The sequence below is a fragment of the Diadema antillarum genome, unplaced genomic scaffold (genome assembly GCF_040938485.1).
Source record: "Diadema antillarum isolate AM-2024a unplaced genomic scaffold, OU_Dant_1.0 seq00000145_RagTag, whole genome shotgun sequence".
NCBI lineage: Eukaryota > Metazoa > Echinodermata > Echinoidea > Diadematoida > Diadematidae > Diadema > Diadema antillarum.
In genome coordinates, this window is record NW_027271220.1 from 68,470 (window position 1) to 86,422 (window position 17,953).

The following is a 17,953-nucleotide window of genomic DNA, read 5'->3' on the forward strand; positions in this document are numbered from 1 at the left end:
GTACCGGTACTGTGAAGAAATGCAGATACATACCCACCAGCTGTGTGGACACAAAAAGTCACAAACGCCAATAATGAATAAAGCAGTGTTTTGAATATCATGGAATTTATTTCAGTCGTACATTCTTTGTTGAGAGACATGTTTTATACCTGTTTCATTTAATAGCACAATATGATCAGAATTGCAAGTACACTGGTATCAGAAATGCCATTACAACACTAAATACCAGTATTAAGATGACATCTGTAGTGGAAAGAAAAAGCAAATGTATTTCCGCATGCATGAAGTTTCATTTCAAGTATGGCACATAATCTAATTTGTTTGAAAATGCACAAAGTGCAGGCAAGACATACACTTGGGACCTGGTCTCCCATAACACAGCTACCAGAGTGATATTTCATTTCATGAATTTGATATAGAAATAGTAAAGCCCTCGTTACCTTTCTCAGAATTACCGGACGAGAAACACATATTACTTTCATTTTGACAATCCTCGAAAAAAATAGTAAGATATCAAATAGTAAGGACCTCCCTCATCGCCTTGCTCAAAAAACCCGGACGAGAAACTACTTTCTTTTTTTACTTGGCCTAACATCTTGACAGAGTAATGACGAAAAGAAGCCTGGAAAAGAAGATGAAGAAGATGAAACATTTCATATACTTGGACAAGAAAACAACCAGGCAGCATCTCTTTTCTTTTTTGAATCTGAGGGTTGTGGCCACCAATGTTTTAGTATAGGGACATGGTACAAGCTAATGGTGACAATGATGATAATGTCACTGACTTTTAAGATTGCATAAGTTTGTATCAAATCAAATCTTGTGATTAATTCATGTGCAGGAAAACTCTGGCCAACCAATTCTCTGGCAACTGTTCAATCAATCTTTCATATGCTCTAACGATGAGCGTCAATACAGCATGTAAGATTAACTGCTGTCTCGTTTGACAGAATGGGCCTTTTAGGGTGCGGATAATGAACAGTGAGGGCAGTTTATAGCCGAGCGTAAAATTTCCGATTAACTCTCTCTCTCTCTCTCCATTTCTCTCTTTTCTAGTTCAGCATTTGTTCTGAGCCAAACTAGCAACCGCACTCTAAGCACGATGCTAGTGTTTGCATTTTGCACCATATTATTGTACGGCATGGCTAACCATGGAAAACAGAACGGGCAGCAAATAACTATTGGAGTTTGTATGCAAGAACTGTCACATTCTGTTCATGCTGTTTTGGTACCTGTAGGCCCTAGCTGGCATCGCGCATCTTAAAGCTCTTTAATGGCAATTGAAACGCGACTTGACTCGGAAGAGTGGAACCTGAGATAAGGCAAAGAAATCAATGATAACCTCCTGCTGTATGCAACATTTACTTTGATCATGCGTGTCAGCCACTTTATTGCTGTCAGGTGAATGTTAAAGATTGATGCTGACACTATTGCAACATTATTGTTGCCCTACTCAGCCTCTATAGTCTCATTTTAAAGGGACCCTTGTACTTATTTACAATGGGGGCTTCAAATGACTTGATATGAATCCAAAGTTATGTTTGTGCAGTCTGCCTGCTGAGACATCATTTCACTCTCATCTTCTTCCCTTTTTAATTTGATAGAAACATGATAAAACATAAAAACATGTAAGGTGTGATACAAGAATAGAGTCAAACTTTTATTAATCGCATTTGTAGCTTAAAGATATATTGTAATGGAAAAACTTCTTCATTAAATATCAAAGTTAAAGATGAATCAAGAGTATTTTCAAACTTTCAAATGAATTATGTGATTTGAAGGAATCAGCTATGTTAATATCACAGGAGTGCTTATCCTGTGTGTTCAGCATGTCCTAAAAGTTTACAGATTTTGTTGCGTTATCCTTTATAATTTTACTGAATATTCCACCAGTGGTCTTTTTCCCCCGTAATTTTGTTCGCAAAGTACGTGCCTTTAAGAACCCTTTTCACTGAAATTTATCTGATCACTTTGAACATTTGTATTTTCTCTGTAGTGTAAAGTGTCTTTTTTCCCTCTCTTTTTCATTTTCTCTCTATAATGTATTTCATTATGTTTACGCAAGGCATGAAAAATATGTGAAATATATTCTATTTCTTCCTTCAGCCTAACAAGGCCAGTAGTTGTTAAGACATATCGACTGTTGGTTGGTTTGTGTCATATTCTAGAAAACTTCTAATTAAATTCAAGATAATAGAGGATGCCATGATATATTATATTTGTCAATTCTGACAAATGTACATTCCATCAAGCAGCGGCAGCAATAATCTAATTCATTTTTTTTTTCATTCCCATCAAATATTAGCAACCTGTGCAAATTGTTTCACTCAACTTTAATTGTCATCGTGATTACCGTTGTCAAAACGTGTTTTCCAAATTCAATCTACTTTCTGTTTTTCTGAAAGCGTTGTTGCGTTGCCGAAGGATAGCAAACAAACATTGATCTCTTCATTTCTGATTTGAGAGTTTGTGAAATCCTTATGAATGTTGCTGCTGAAGAGTAACATGACTTTAATTTAACAGCCGGATACTTGGAGTAGTTTTGATACTTTGAAGAATGGAGCATGCTCTTTTTCAAATCATTATTTTTGGTTTCAATAGCCATCTGAATTGTCTTCTATGTATACCCAAGGACAAGTTGTGTGTGTTTGATATGTGGTTGTTGTTCTTTTTTATCCAGTTTTTTTTTTTTCAATCCAGCAGCCAATAAAAGATGGGAATAAATTTAGAAACATATCATGGATATTATGGCTGCAATGCCAATAAATTTAGAAACATATAATGGATGTTATGGCTGCGATGCCACATTTTCCTTATTTCTGTTATATTTCATAATTTTGTGGTTCTTTCAAAACAAAGAAAGAGTACTCTGCAAGATATTAGTTGTCCTGTGACTTAGACCCTGTTTACAGTGCGGGGCTGGGCCGAGCCGCGGCCGAGCCTAGCCTCGGCCCCGCAATTTTGTCCGTTTACACTGCTGAGCTCGGCCGCGCTTTTAATTCAAACCTTTCAATATTTTGTCGTAGCGGCGCTCTGCTTGTAAACAAATGCAATTTGGTATAGTCTGGTTTTCAGACGCTTTGCCAACTGGATTCCGTGGCGACGAAGTCGCCGTTCGGGCAAAGGCCTTTGCCGAAGGAAAAATCCTTTGCAGGACAAAACCACCTTAAACTATACTAGTTTTCGACGTTGAGGGGGTTAATATCCTGAATAACGAAACAGTACGGGCAGAGGGTTTGGAGGCCAGACTAAAATTGCCCGCGCATTTGGCCCAGTTTGCATTTACGCCGAGAAAAGGCCGGGCTCGGCCGCGGCCGAGAGCACCTCCAGAGCGAGGCCAAATGCGAGGCCAATTTTGGCCCCGCATTTGGCCTTTTGCGCGTTTACACTGAAGCGGGGCTGGGCCGAGCTGCGGCCGAGCCTCACACTGTAAACGGGGTCTTAGACTGGTATTTGTTGATGGCTCCCATAACAACATGCTAGATTATATTTTGACATTAAAGCAATTCTAAATTTTCTTATCTTTCTAACCTGACTCAGGTTGCTGTGAAAAAAAAAGGGAAAAACCAAACAACAAAACTCACTGCCAAAAACAAAAGATAAATACAAAGCAAGACAAAAACAAAAGGTTCAGGTTCATTTAACTCTGTCAGTACTAACAAAAACCCTATTGTATACAAAGTCAATGGCATCTCAATATGTTGGTCTTGAGAGGGTTAAACAGGGACTGAGTGATTTGAGTAAAAGCAAAGTGGTAATATCAATCAGTCATGTGACTGCAACTCAAGTTTCACTACCCTGGAACCCCTAGGGAACTCAAATTTTCTTTACCTGGAAACGCCAAGGTGTCAGCCACAATTAGCCAGAGCCCCTGCAACATAAAAAAAGCAAGAGAGTTTCAGTAAGATTTGGAAGGCGGGGGTTGGAGGAGGAGGTTTGGGAGTTGGTCTCCCTCGATTATTGTAGACATTTGCGTGTCCCCTCCCCCTCCCTCCCCCACTGGGAAGGCCAACGTGACTAATGTCCAGTTGTAGAGAAGAGACACGTTCCAAGGTGTGATCAGGAATTGAGCGAGATTGGCAAACACAAGATATGAAAGTGTATCATGGGGAATGAGGTAGGGAGACCTGAACTGAAAGACGACCCCACCAATTTTTATTCACTATGTATACTGCTGAGAGTTTGCACTGGATTTCATCTGAAGACGAATTTTTTTTTTTTCAACATGGGTTGTCATGCAATATGCATTCAGATGACCACAGTATTTAAAATTGAAGATTCATCTTTTTCTCTTCATCTCCATATTTTTCTTCTTTTTTTTTGTTTCAACATGCATGTTTGCATGTTAATGCATATGATTAACAAAAGACATACCCGGGAAACATGTAAGTTACAAGTATGCTAGGTCTAGGGTAAGGTACATGTGTGTACTTTCCAATGTCTTTTATTAAACATGGTGCTTTGGCAATAAGTGAAAGATGATGTCACTGACAGAATCTTGATTTGGAAGGTTTCTTATGGTTGCATCCAAGTAATTTCAAGAAAAATGGTGGAAATGTTATGATGAGGTATGGCACATGTATATTCTTTTGGCTATGTAAGTGATGATCAGGGTATTATGAATTATGAATCAATACAAGTCAACATCATATCAGGGCAATTACCCCCCCCCCCCCCCCTTGCTAAATACTGGTTAGTGATAAGGTGTGAGTAAAGATTAGAGTTAGGGTTAGATTTAGGGTTAGAATTTGGGTTAGGGTTAGGATTAGGCTCAGGCTTAGGATACACTTGATCTTATTTGATGATGATTGCACTTCATTTTTATGCCTCCGCCACGAAGTGGTGCCGGAGGCATTATGTTTTCGGGTTGTCCGTCCGTCCGTCCGTCCGTCTTTCCGTCCGTCCGTCTTTCCGTCCGTCCGTCCGTCCGTCCTTCCGTCCGTAATGAATTTTGTGGACAGGGTAACTACCAAAACCTTTTGAGGTATCCTAATGAAAATTGGCATGTATATGTATAAGGGGGTGAAGTTGTGCCTATCAACTTTTGGGTGCACATGCTCAAGGTCAAAGGTCAAAAGGTCAAGGTCAAATGCTTAAAATTTTACTATTTCCCCCATATCTATGCAATGCCTGAAGATATTTTCTTGAAACTTAGTGTATACATGTACTACCCAATTAAGATTCTCTGGTGAAAGTTTGGGGTCATGAGGTCATAAGGTCAAAGGTCAAAAGGTCAAGTAAAATGTTAAAATTTCACTTTTTTCTCTGTATCTTGGAAATTGTTCAAGGTATTTTCATGGAACATAGTATATATATGCATCTACTGACTGGCAGTGGTTATCTAGGGAATTTAGGGTTCATGGGGTCAAAGGTCAAGGGCAATACTTCAAAATTTTACTATTTTCCTTATATTTATGCAATGCCAGCAGGACTTCTTTTTTTTTTAACTTGATGTATGCATGTATAACCCAATAGAGATTCTCTGGGATTTTTTTTTTGCCAAGAAGGTCAAAGGTCAAAAGGTCAAAGATCAAGTGAAAGTGCTGAACTTAATTCTTTCTCCATATCCCGGAAGTGGCTCAAGTTATCTTGAAACTTAGTACATGCTGAATTTATGTATGTTCTGCCTGACAGTGATTCTCTTATAAATCAAAGGCCAGATGAAAATGATAACAATTTACTGTTCAATACAGAAATTGCGCTTTTTCTCCATACCTTGAAAATTACTCAGTGCATAAACTTATGAAATGGTCAAAGTCAAGTTAAAGTTCTTAAATCCCCAAATACATGCTCTCCTATTCATCCAATTAAACATAGGTCAAGGAAGGTAAACATTCAATACATTTGTGACAAACATGTCATTTTAATATTTTGCCAATTTTGTGAAAATGTAATCACACATTGTCCACATGTACTATAGACCTACATTAGGAGAATCATGCATTATGGCGGAGGCATACCAGTCGCCAAAGCGACATTTCTAGTTTCACTATGTATTCTGTTTCACAAGTTTAGCTAGGTATCCACTTATGGCTTATTGCAAGTTTTCTTCTTTGAAAGATCATGCTTTCAGGACTTTCTTTGTCCTGAAAAGATTCCCTCCCCCATAACAGGCCAATTCTAAACTGCACTTTGCAGGATTCCAAAGTTGCCTTCCAATCCCCCCCCCCCCCCAATATTCTGTTTTTGATGGCTCTCTACTTTCAAGTCTCATCCAAGCCATCCACAAGTTACACAAAAGGCTGAAACAAAACCTCATCCCGCCTCAACCTTCTTTAAATAGAAAAACAGAAACAAAGCATAGCAAAAGTGATACAAAATTGTACTGTGAGCAAAGTGTGCAAATGTGGGATTATCCTCCATCAATGAGATATATATTTCCTCTAGATCCACCTGGAGGCCATCAGATGAATATTTATCCGTAGATTTATCAATCCTTGGAGACATAAATCTGTGGATGCCCTGCATTGCTTGGGACAATAAGCGTCCATCCTCGTTTATTCTACGAGAGCCTGAAAATTCCTCTCTCTCTCTCTCTCTCTCTCTCTTTTTTTCCCAGCTCCAGTTTGAACTTTCAAAATTTTATGCGACAATCCCCTCTGACGTGGCAACCTCAAATAATTTTAACCTAACGACAGCACGCTCTGGGCGTGGATAATGCACGTGAGCTTTGGGTCAGTGTGAAAGGGAGACATGGACGTTTCGCTCCACAGCATGATGACAAAATGAGCATTTGTTTCAGAGTATAAAATCTCCTGAATTCCATAATTGATAAGCATGAGCACTTTAACCATAAAGTTTTAATTCCAATGCTGCCAAGGTCTGTAGAAGACTAATATGTCAAGGACAAAAATCAAGAATGTCTTGCAATTTGGATGATTTTTTCCCCTTGGCTTGCATTTTTGTCTTTAATGCAGATTACTAGGAATAGCAGCATAACTTCTTGCTCTGACATCTATTCAGTCTTTCATATTTTGGTGAAAGATCAACTTTTTAGATGGGAGATTCAATATCCAGTGCTTTAATGAATTACTACGTCATTGCGAATACCAGATGTCAATTGTTATTACATGCCATTTGATTGGACTGTATTGGGAAATGAAATTGTTTCCAATGAGGGAATTAAGCACTTTATCCTTGACAAGTCAAATGAAAACAAATAAAATCAGTCAGGAGGAGCGTGACATGCAAACGTACCACCACCACCACTACCACCAAAAATAAAAAATAAAAAAATAATAATAATATGTACGCTCTATTAAAAAAAGGAAAAGGATGCACATGTTATTAAAGTGGGGCCTGCATAATCAAATGGAATGAGTTTATGAATATGTCCACAGGATATCACATTTTGCAGACAGGAAACAAATATCTGTGCAATGTACAATACACCATGCAAAAATGATGCATTACTAGATTGGCCTACATGTTGAAAATTGCCTGAGAAATTGAATTGTAGTACCGTAATTCCCATTGTCAGTCTCAGTTGAGTGGTTGAGCACAGGATTTCAGCAATCAATTTCTGTTTCCGTTGTTCAGTGTGCGGAGGTTACAAGTACAATATTCTCAAAGTGCAATTGAATTCAAACTTGAGATCTGGCATTAGGACATTTGAAGTCCATGCTCAATATGCAAAATTGTATCAGACATGATTCTGATCATTTTAAGAATTATGAGACCATGGATGCTATTTTTGCTGCATTTGTTGTTTTTCTTCCAATTTTTAGTTCTCCTCATTCATCTTGCCTTCATTCTTCATTCATTTAGATTTGAAGAGCGATATGAGTTTTATTTTGAGTATGGTCAAAGGCAAATCGTGAGGTGGAGACATCATCATCTCATTTATATGCATATATTCATATCAACTGTTCGAGAACAGTTTTGCAAAAATTACCGAAACCTCACAATTTCATAACTTCCCTTATTTTTATCCAATTCTGATTGAATTATCACTCATGTGCTTATAAAGTTTTATTCTTTCTTTTCAGACTAGCTTTAAATCACTGGGATAAAATTCTCTGTTAGGTGTGTTTTAAAGTGAACTCATGTTGATGTATCATCAGCACTCAGGCATCATCAACGTGTTATGTTTTAAGTGAAATATAGAATTTATGGGCAAACCCCTACCAGCTCGTGTTTAGCGTAAATATGATGTTAAAGAGTGAGTATACTTCACTTTGTGTTTAAGAGTTCAGCTGAAATGAAGTCAAAGAGACTTGGAGTCCTCCTCCAAGTTAGACTGTGCCTTGGCTTTGGAACTCTGATGAAGCTGTGTGCATTCAGCTTCTCGCCACGAGTACTTTGTTGATGTGTAACGTTAAATGCCCGTGGCACTCCTTTGTCTGCAGTATTTATAAATGGTCACTGCCATTCAGCACCAAATTCTACATTTCTATAGATTCTAAAGATTCCTACGTTCCCATGGAAATATGTACCAGCGGCTGAAAGGGATCCCCCGCTGGCATTCAGACGTTGGCATGCGCGTCTGATACTGTCACCCCCGCAACGCTGTAGTTCCACTGCCACAATCATCTGATGCCGGGGGAGGATGGGGAAGGGGGGGGGGGGTGGGGGTGGAGATATTATCAGATGCCTCCTTGAAAAGGAACAATGCGAAAAAAGGATGCATTTTTGTCGATGATGGCAGATAAACTCGGTGGTCTGGTCGATATTCTGCTCACGATGAAATGAATCGAGGACAATACAGCGCGAAGGATGGACATCCTAGTGCTGTCTCCGTGCCCGAATGCAGCGAGATAAATTAGATTTTAATATAACTTAAAACAAGTGTAACAAAAAAACAAGCACTCGTGGTCATAGTGACTGGGTGGGAAAACCATATGATCTTGTGAATGAATAAAGAGCATAAAGATGTGGTGGCCATGACCTTTTCACATATGTAGCTAGTGATATGACAATAAAGTGTGATCATTATCTATGCATTGAATGTACCGTATTGATAAGTCAAAGCAGCAAGCCAGTTAAGTGTACCCATATCAAATATACATTTCCTGCATCTAGGATCATGTAAGGAGAAAGTTACCTGCAGATTGTATTTACTTCTTTAACGGGAAAATGCGTCCTCTTCAAATCATATAGAGCTTCTGAATGGCTACAGTGTAGATAAGCATTAGGATTTTAAAGTGGTAGTCTCATTTGTCAAATGTTTAGCTGTCAAAGAGAAATGGATTCTATTATTGTAGTTCAAAAAAACCTCTCATGTAGTTGGGAAATCATATAATTTCATAATGACAGTATAACATTTGCGTGCAACTCCCACATCAATGGGTGTAATTCAACCTCTTATTAAGTCGAGAGACAGGGACACACCCTTAATAAAAATGAAAATGATGAATGAAGAAAATATGATAATGTTAAATGTAAAGGGACATGGAAATGCCAGCAGTAATATTGTTTTCTTGGATAGATACCTATTAACCTTTTGAGTGTAAAGTTAAAGGATGTAGATTTGAAATCAGATTTCAACCTCCCATGAGAATGGATAGAAATTATAGAGGACCTTGCACAGGAATCTGTACCACTTATAGACAGAGGAGAGACACTGTGATATGAGATTGTGCTCCACTTGACAGCATCTGATGTTATTATGATTCTGATCTGCTGCATCTAATCAGACAGTTACCTTCGACTTTCTCCGGAAACCGCAATATTCTTGCCATAACGATTCAAATAATTATAAGTGATAAAAATGAAGAACATTATTCTTACTCTTATATACAGTATGTGTGATACATGCTGACTGGGGGAGGGTAGATGAGCATTTGCAGAAATATGACACGCCCAGCTGTTTGGAGAATTCAAAGCATCCATGTTGATAGTCTTTGTGTACATCAGTAAAGCCTCCTTCCATTTAGTATTATGCCAAGGAAATATGATACGTGTACCTGCTCTTGGTAAAGCCTGCTGGAGAGGGGAAAATATGGAAGACTCTTTGTATCGAGTCAATCCTTGTAAAGATAAACCATCTTTTCCTCATCTCCCCTTCCTCCAGAGCCCCCGAGGCCTCTCATCATCTCCCTCCCCCACAACCATTAAAGTGATATATATTGATATGCCAAACTTGACAAACACATATCATATGAGAATACCACACTTCCTTTCTTTTTCTCATTCTTTCTTCCAGACTTCTTTTCTCCAAGTCTGTCTTGTTTTAGTTTCACCAAAGCAAAATGGACAAATGGTGTGGAGAGGGTGGTCAAGATGTAGAAATTTGATGAAGTGCCCAAGAGGTATATCATTAATGGCGAAGGACTTTGCAGGCCTTTTTTGATATTTAATAATGCAGATGGAATACACAGATGCCATTTTTTTTTTTTTTTTTTTTTGCACGTGTATCAGACAAAGATCTGATCACGCTTACTGTTTTTCCAATGACACAGTGCCACAAGCAAACTTCTTCCCCCTCCTGATCAGCTCTGGATGATACGATTGTGGTAGTAAGTAGATCAGACTGGGGGAGGAAAGGACATTCAATGTGATTCAGCCAAAGGGTCTGACGTGCTGCTGAGGGACTTGTGACCAGTCCAGAATAGCATTTCAAAAGCCCAAAGTCGGAACTTTCCATGTATTTCCTTCAACAAAAGTCCTTATCTATCACATATACGTACGCCGATCCAAGAACTCTAAGAGTGTCACACACTAGTAGCGTGAATTTGCTGTGGTAGTCTTTTATGAAGCCACCAAGTCACAGTGTTTGCACATCGCACCTTCAGTGTCTTTACGCCTCATACGGGCATAGAGTATACCCCCAATTTTAGTATCCAATGTTTTAAGGCACTGCTCTGCAAAAGTATGTCCGTAAAGTGTGGCAGGTGCCCAAGACACTCACTTGCTGTCTCTGTTGTGAGTACAACAGTGTTTATCTATCAATTGCGATAAAATTTTGTTTGATGTTGTTTTCCATTTGTTCGCACAAAAATGTTTCCCCATAAGAGGACACATTCCAGAATGTTCTGCCTTTTGGAGAACGTCACAAATACTGTACATACTGTGTCTGAAAAATGTTCGTATGATGCATCATGTTGGAGTATCCGTGCATCATCATGTGGGCACACAGATTATTTTTTATTTTGTTTTAAAATCAGGCTTGGTGTTGATTGCTAAAGTAGGTGGTGGAGGTATGCGGTTGACAGAAATTAGTTGCAAGGGAAGTTACACCTCCTGACGAGAAAGGCAGACTGTTGTTACAGTTGTTGTTTTTTTATTTCTGAGATGAAGATATCAGCCTTGGTGTACGTGATTTTGCCTGGAGGGTCCACCTTTTTTCTCCTTTTCTTCTCATAACAACCCTCACTTTCGAGAGAAACACAAGTAGCACACACGGATTGAAATATAGCAAAGAAAAGGATTTGTGAATTCATGTGGATTGTGTTTCAGTTGACATTTTGGTCAGTCCTTCCGCGTGAAATTGGATCAGAAGACCAGGGTAAAATGTGAGCCCCTCCCCTCCTCCTGTCCTCCCCCCCCCCCCTTTGCTCATTTCCCCTCAGATGTAGTCGGCCAGAATATTGTGGCACTTGTCCACAAATTCAGCTGCTCGGGGTTATGCATCGTACGTGTCGCTAATTGCTTGGCCATGCATGCTTTGATAGTTTGAGACAGGGATAAAATCATGAGACCCATTTATTTTGGCATTGGCAACCTGAAGAAAAATTAATGGCATGAATCCATTCATTTCTGGTCATACGGAAAGGCAGACACACACGCACACACACACACACACGCGCGCGCGCATACAACTTGGTCTCTATGGGCTGAGCCTATTCAATGACATTAATTAGTCCCTGGCATTGTGCATTTTTAAGTTTATCAGGGCATAAAGGGATGGTACAGTATTGGTGGAGATGAGAATTGGGCTTCTAACTTTTTGCGAGATACCAAGAAAACACTTGTATGATATAGTACAGAGCATACCATTTTAAGAGGAATTTAAAGTTTATTTGATGAAAATCAGGTTTGGCATGACTGAAACATCCAAAAACAAGGTAAAACAAAGCAAATTTATTAGAATCACTCTTTTTTTTGGATATCCCAGCCATTTCAAAACCAATTTTTATCAAATAAATGTTGAAATCCTCATAGAATTACATGCTCTTTCATTTTCATAAGAGATTTCTCATTATCTCACCAAAAAATGTTAGAAACCTGAAATTAGGTCTCAACCAAAACTATACGGTCCCTTTAAGGTATTAATTCTTGCTAGTATAGAACCGAAGTAACTGTGAGATACTGTAGAATACTATAACCAGTGTGCTTGTTTTATTTTTAAAGTATGCACAATCTGTTTATGAAATTGGAAAAAAAAAAATTGTATTTCAGCGACATAATATTCTGCACAGTTTATTATTTGACGCAGACGATAATGAGAGGTGGATGTGACAAGATGATTCGTAGAAAGTTCCCAGTGTTGGGAGGCAGACCTGAGATGTCAAAAAGCTCTTTTAATACCTATAGGGCACATTTATCAACTCACTTTTAGCACAGAATGAAGGTTTCCAAACAACTTGCAGGGAGTTTCGGGCAGTTGATATTAAAACGTAAAGCTGTTTTGATTGTGGGGTTAGAATTGTGTATCCTGAAACACTGCAAGAAGTGTGGTCGCAAAAGCGTTTGAGTCAGAAATGTGTTTCTGTAGAGTTGATAAACACAAAGTCGCTTTGAAATGCATTTTTAATAGCTCTGACCTGCCCATACCAACCACTGCCAACTGCACATCTCTGCTCCTTGTGTCGAACTGCGCAAGGGAGCTGCGCAGTGACAGGGCCTCCAAATAGAGTCATGACAGTGTTGATAAATGCACCAACTCAAGAAAGGCGATCCAAAGGGCATTTGCCAAGGCATTTTGATAGTGGGTATTGAAACATGTGTCAAACATGGGAAAGTTGGTAATGCAGCCCAATCTTCTTTTTTTAATATATCTTGGGGTGCGTTTATCAACTCTTTTTCTCGGCAAAAACAGGTTTTCCAAGCGGCTCTCAGGGAATTTTTACGAGATGATAAATGCAAAGCTGTTTTGAAAGCCTTTTCGGAAATCCTTTTCGAAAGCTGCAAATTTGTGCTTTCCGAAACAGGTTTCCTAAACAGGTTTCCAGAAACCTGTTTCTAGAAGGCTGTTGAAGCGAGATAAACGCAAAGCTGTTTTGACACGGCTTTGTACTGCAGTTACGAACTATGCAGGCCTTATATGACCTCTTCTCCTCGGGTCTAATTGCGCAATGCAGCTGTGCAGTGACAGGCCAGTTATCGTGTTCGCAAAGAGTTGATAAACGCAACTACGTGGTATTTTGGAAGCCGTTTCTAAAGGGTTTTGGAAAGGGCTTTTGAAAGCCATTTAAACAGGGGGAAAGATGATAAACGCAGCCTAAGTGAAATGCATGCCAATAGATTAAGTTTTCCACTACTTGCAAAACTTATCAATTGTACCAGTCCGTGCATGTGGTAATGAGACATCCAGCTATTAGAAGACTTAAGAAAGTATAAAAACCCAAACAAAAGTGAGTTGAAAAAGTAGAGGGATGAAGAATGCCAGGAGTGCAAGAGGGAAATGGGAATAGAAAAGGCATGGTGTCCCACACCATGATCAGTCACATGTCAAACACACATGCTTTGCCAATTGAACACACTCATCATTGTAATAGCAAAAAGACCTGCAGAGTTGATGTGGAGTTGTTCAGTGTGGTTCATGAGAGAGTTGTATCTGGATAAGATGTGTACATTTTTGCTGAGGTGGTGGGGGGGGGGGGAAGGGGCGGAGGGGAGGGGAGACCCTTTTTAACAAACAAAAAGTGTCGAATTTGTATTGCACTGAAAAAGGAAGGAAGAAGGGGGGGCGGGGGCGAAGGGGGCGGAGGGGTGGAGAGACCCTTTTTAATGAATAAAAAGTGTCGAATTTGTATTGCACTGAAAAAGGAAGGAAGAAGAGAAAGAGCACGCACACACACACACACACACACATACAATGTTGTGGACAAAGAGGAAAAAACAACAACAACACTTGTCCTCCGGGGCTGGGCAGTTACAAGCCAATCAATCTTCGTTTGCCGCGAATGCTTCCAGCCTCGCAGAACACCGCTTTTGGTGGAATTTCGCTGTGCCCTTGGCTGTTTTTGAGCAGGGGTGTCGATGCCTTTGAGCTCTGACATGCTCTGCTTTTGTCTTTATGTCAGTCACTCTTGCGAAAAAAAAAAATTACAGGCTTGATGGGTTCTATGCTGTAGGTTTCAAAATTTCCTAATTCAATTAGACAACTTGTTTTGAGAGAAGGAGGGAAAGAGAACTAGAGAGAGAGAGTGAGAGAATGGGAGGAATGTGTGAATTTCATTTTTTGTTCATCCACCAAATTGACAACCACTTAAAATTGATGTATTGCACTGAAGCAAAAAAACAAAAACAAAAAAACAAAAAAACAAAGCAAACAAATGTGTCTGTATGTTTGTGTACATGATGTTGTTTCTAGGTGTCTGAATGCAAAAATGACTGTAGTGCCAGCATCTAAATTGATGAGGCTGTACATCCATGCTCCTGCATGGTGAAGCATTGCACTCAGCAAATGGGCAAAACAAACAAACAAACAAACAAAAACCCATATTTCGTTTTTCACTTACTGAGCAGCTGAAATAAAAATTTAAAAAAGGAACATGCTTGACTAGTATGCTGCTGGGCTGTTACTGGTGCATAGCAAGAGGGGCATTTATGAGTGCAGTTATTTTTCTAATGCAATTGTCATTCCTGTGTAGGCATCGCTAATGAAATAACCATATTTCCCCAGTGTGCTGCTGTTTACTTCAACAGTATTGCAGTTCATGCTGTTGCATGAACTCAAGATGATAATGGTGAAAAATATTGATAAGATACAGATGTTCATAAATTCCTGACAGACAAACAAGCAATGAGGACCGAATAGATAGTTAAACCGATTTTTATTTCCAGACCTTTTATAGAAACGTGCATAGTTCAGTCAAAAGGCCCAGCTTGCAAAACAGTTTGAACGAGAGAATATTTTTGCCCTTTTTGTGATAGATATGCAAACAAATTGCATCATCCAGTTGGTCATTTGTCTTTTGATACAGGTGTGGCACTTTGTGGATTTTTCCTTTTCATCTGGAGGCAGTGCAAAATATTATCATTTCTATTCACACAGGGAGGTGATTATGAAGTGCGGGGGCCTTCAATCAACTTTGCCTTTCCATACAGTTTGTGAAGAATTGTAGAAACAAATTGATTGCCCAGTGTGCTTCCAAGTGACATAAAGGTTAAAAATGGTTGAGAAAAGGGTAATTGACAGTGGTGTTATAAACAAAGACCTAAAAAAAGAAAAAGAAAACTGCTCCCTTCATTGTTTCTCTTCTCTTTCAAAGTAAAGATTTTCTGTATCCAAAGAAAGAATATATGAATATATGTTTATATGTTTGTATCCCTCCTGCACCAAGTTAACCATAGCACCATGTGCACCTCCTTTTGTGTGATGCTGTGTTCTACGCTGTTAAAGCATGCTGTACACTGCATTGCATGATGATATTGATATAAATGTCAAAAGTGATGTTGTCAATTGCTTATAATGACCACACCTCCTATGTGTTGTGTGAAGCTTAGAATAGCAATCGAGTACCAACTATAAACCTCGAATCAACTACCTGTGTGAATGTTATTATCATTCTACACTTTGCCACCATGACATTAAGCACTCTGTACAATTAAGATAGTCTTCACAAAGTTTTGCTATGTGTACAGTCTGACCTCGATTATCCGGCCCTCTCTTATCCGGACTTGTCTGTCATCCGAACGTTGAATTCCAAAGGTTTATTACAGTGCGCGCCTTCTTACTCATTTTCAGATTAACAAACCTTTGGAATAGCGCCACAGATGTCCGGATTAGAGGACCCTACTTCATTTTTGGATTACCAAACATCTAGGTATAGGGAATTTGTGTGTTTCAGTATAACAAAATTGTAGAATAACAAACATTTTCATTTTTTAATTAATGAACCTTCAGAATAATGAACATCACGTGGCCCGCCATTTCCAGGTAGCGTGCGATTGCACAATTTCAGAGTCTATCATGTTGTGTCTCCTTTATTCATCCCCGACATACAGTACATACATTGTATCTCTCACTATACCACTTGAGTTTCTGGACATTAAATGTGGTTCTCTAAAAGTGTTTGAAAAAGCATGTAAAACTGATGTTACAGTCACAATCGCCACAGATTTCGTTTTATCATTTGCCAACAGATGCTCCCCAGTCTCATCCAGACGGAATGATCAAAATCTCACGCGAAATCTCCTTTCCTCTCAGCACTTTGAGTGAATGAGCCAGGCCATTTTCACATGAGTGGAGAAACTTATGATTGCAATGCTGAATTGCAATTCTTGCTATCGCCAATGACGTAAAAAACTCCTGCACACACTAAAGAGCTCTGTCACAGGTGCACTGTGGGATTCCTCGGTCCATTGTTCGCTTCCGGTTGTCTAACGCGAGTCACAGTTCCCATACGATTCAATGGAGTTCTTTGTCTTGTTTTCCGTTGTTAGCCCTTTTTTTCTTGGCTATAATTCAGCTTAAAAGAGTTGAAAGTGTCTAAGCTTTACTGATTTGTGGTCACGAGAGTCATGGTTCACTACTGCAAGCTTCAATGTGCTGGTCACATGATGGAAAGCGAAGAAATCTTCAGCAAAAAATACCTCTTTATAAAGACAGAGCATGTTGTATTAAAAAGTGCATGTGCAGCCAAAACCGGGGCTAGTTTGCCACCCGAGCTATCCCATAATGCATCTAAAACACTGCTCTGCGCACGGCACCTACGTATTGGCGATACCCTCAATTACACTATCATACAAATGATGCACAGGATAGAGTGCGTTAGTGGAGGCGTATAGTGCACTCGAGGGTATTTACAATTGTGAAACATGCATGAGGCGAAGCCGAGTGCATGTTGCACTACATTGTAAATACCCGAGAGTGAGCTACGCCTCCACTAATGCCACGAAATAATCCTGTGCATCATTTTTTTTATAAAATGGGTCGAAAATTCGAAAACTAACAGCATTTTTCAGCGTTTTTCACGTACCTTTGTGGGTCAAGACGTCCGAAGATGTTCGTCCCAAACATTTACGTACGCCGCACTCGGAAATCCAGCACATACAGTATAAGTATGATGGGGGTTGGGTTTCCGGACACTTAACTTCCCACATGAAAACTTACTTATTTTACATAGAATATGCACCCTTTACCTTAAAGACTTGATATATACTCCTCATATAGGCCTACTAGACAACATACTCTGAAAACGGCGTGAGAATTAACCTGCTAAATCGTTGGATTTGCCCTTCAAAGTGACTCCATGTACGCGTCTGGTCCCACAACGCTTGGTGTACTGTACTGTATGTACAAAGTGTACGTATAAGAGTATACGTACGCCACACATGTTATGCACAAGGGATACAGAAGAAAGGCCGGCCGGCCGGCAGCCCGAACTAGAAGTTTTTACAGGATTGACAGCGCGTACTGTATGCATGCAATTCAAAGGAGCCGCCGCGCGCACAGACGATCGGCAATAGGATTTAACATGCAGTGCGATGGGACTAGAATAACCAAAGCACACGTGACTCATTTCAGCGCTTCCTATTGGCTACATTCTTGAACCCATTTTATAATAGAATTTATCGTCTGTATGCATGACTGAGGAAGGCTTCACAGATTCTGAAGTTTCACATTTCAGAGTGAGGAGAGGAGGTGTAGCTTCTTTCCAGGTACCCGTCAATCCTTTTTGAACAGAGCTATCAAAGCCATATGACTGGTCAATATGAATTCTTTTTTGTTACCATTCGACAGAACTCACTAGTATTGGTAGTAGTAGTAGTAGTGGTATGTATATGAGCAGACTCTAACTTTACTGGTGGCGGTATTTCTTTTTTTTTTTTTGTTCATCTTTTC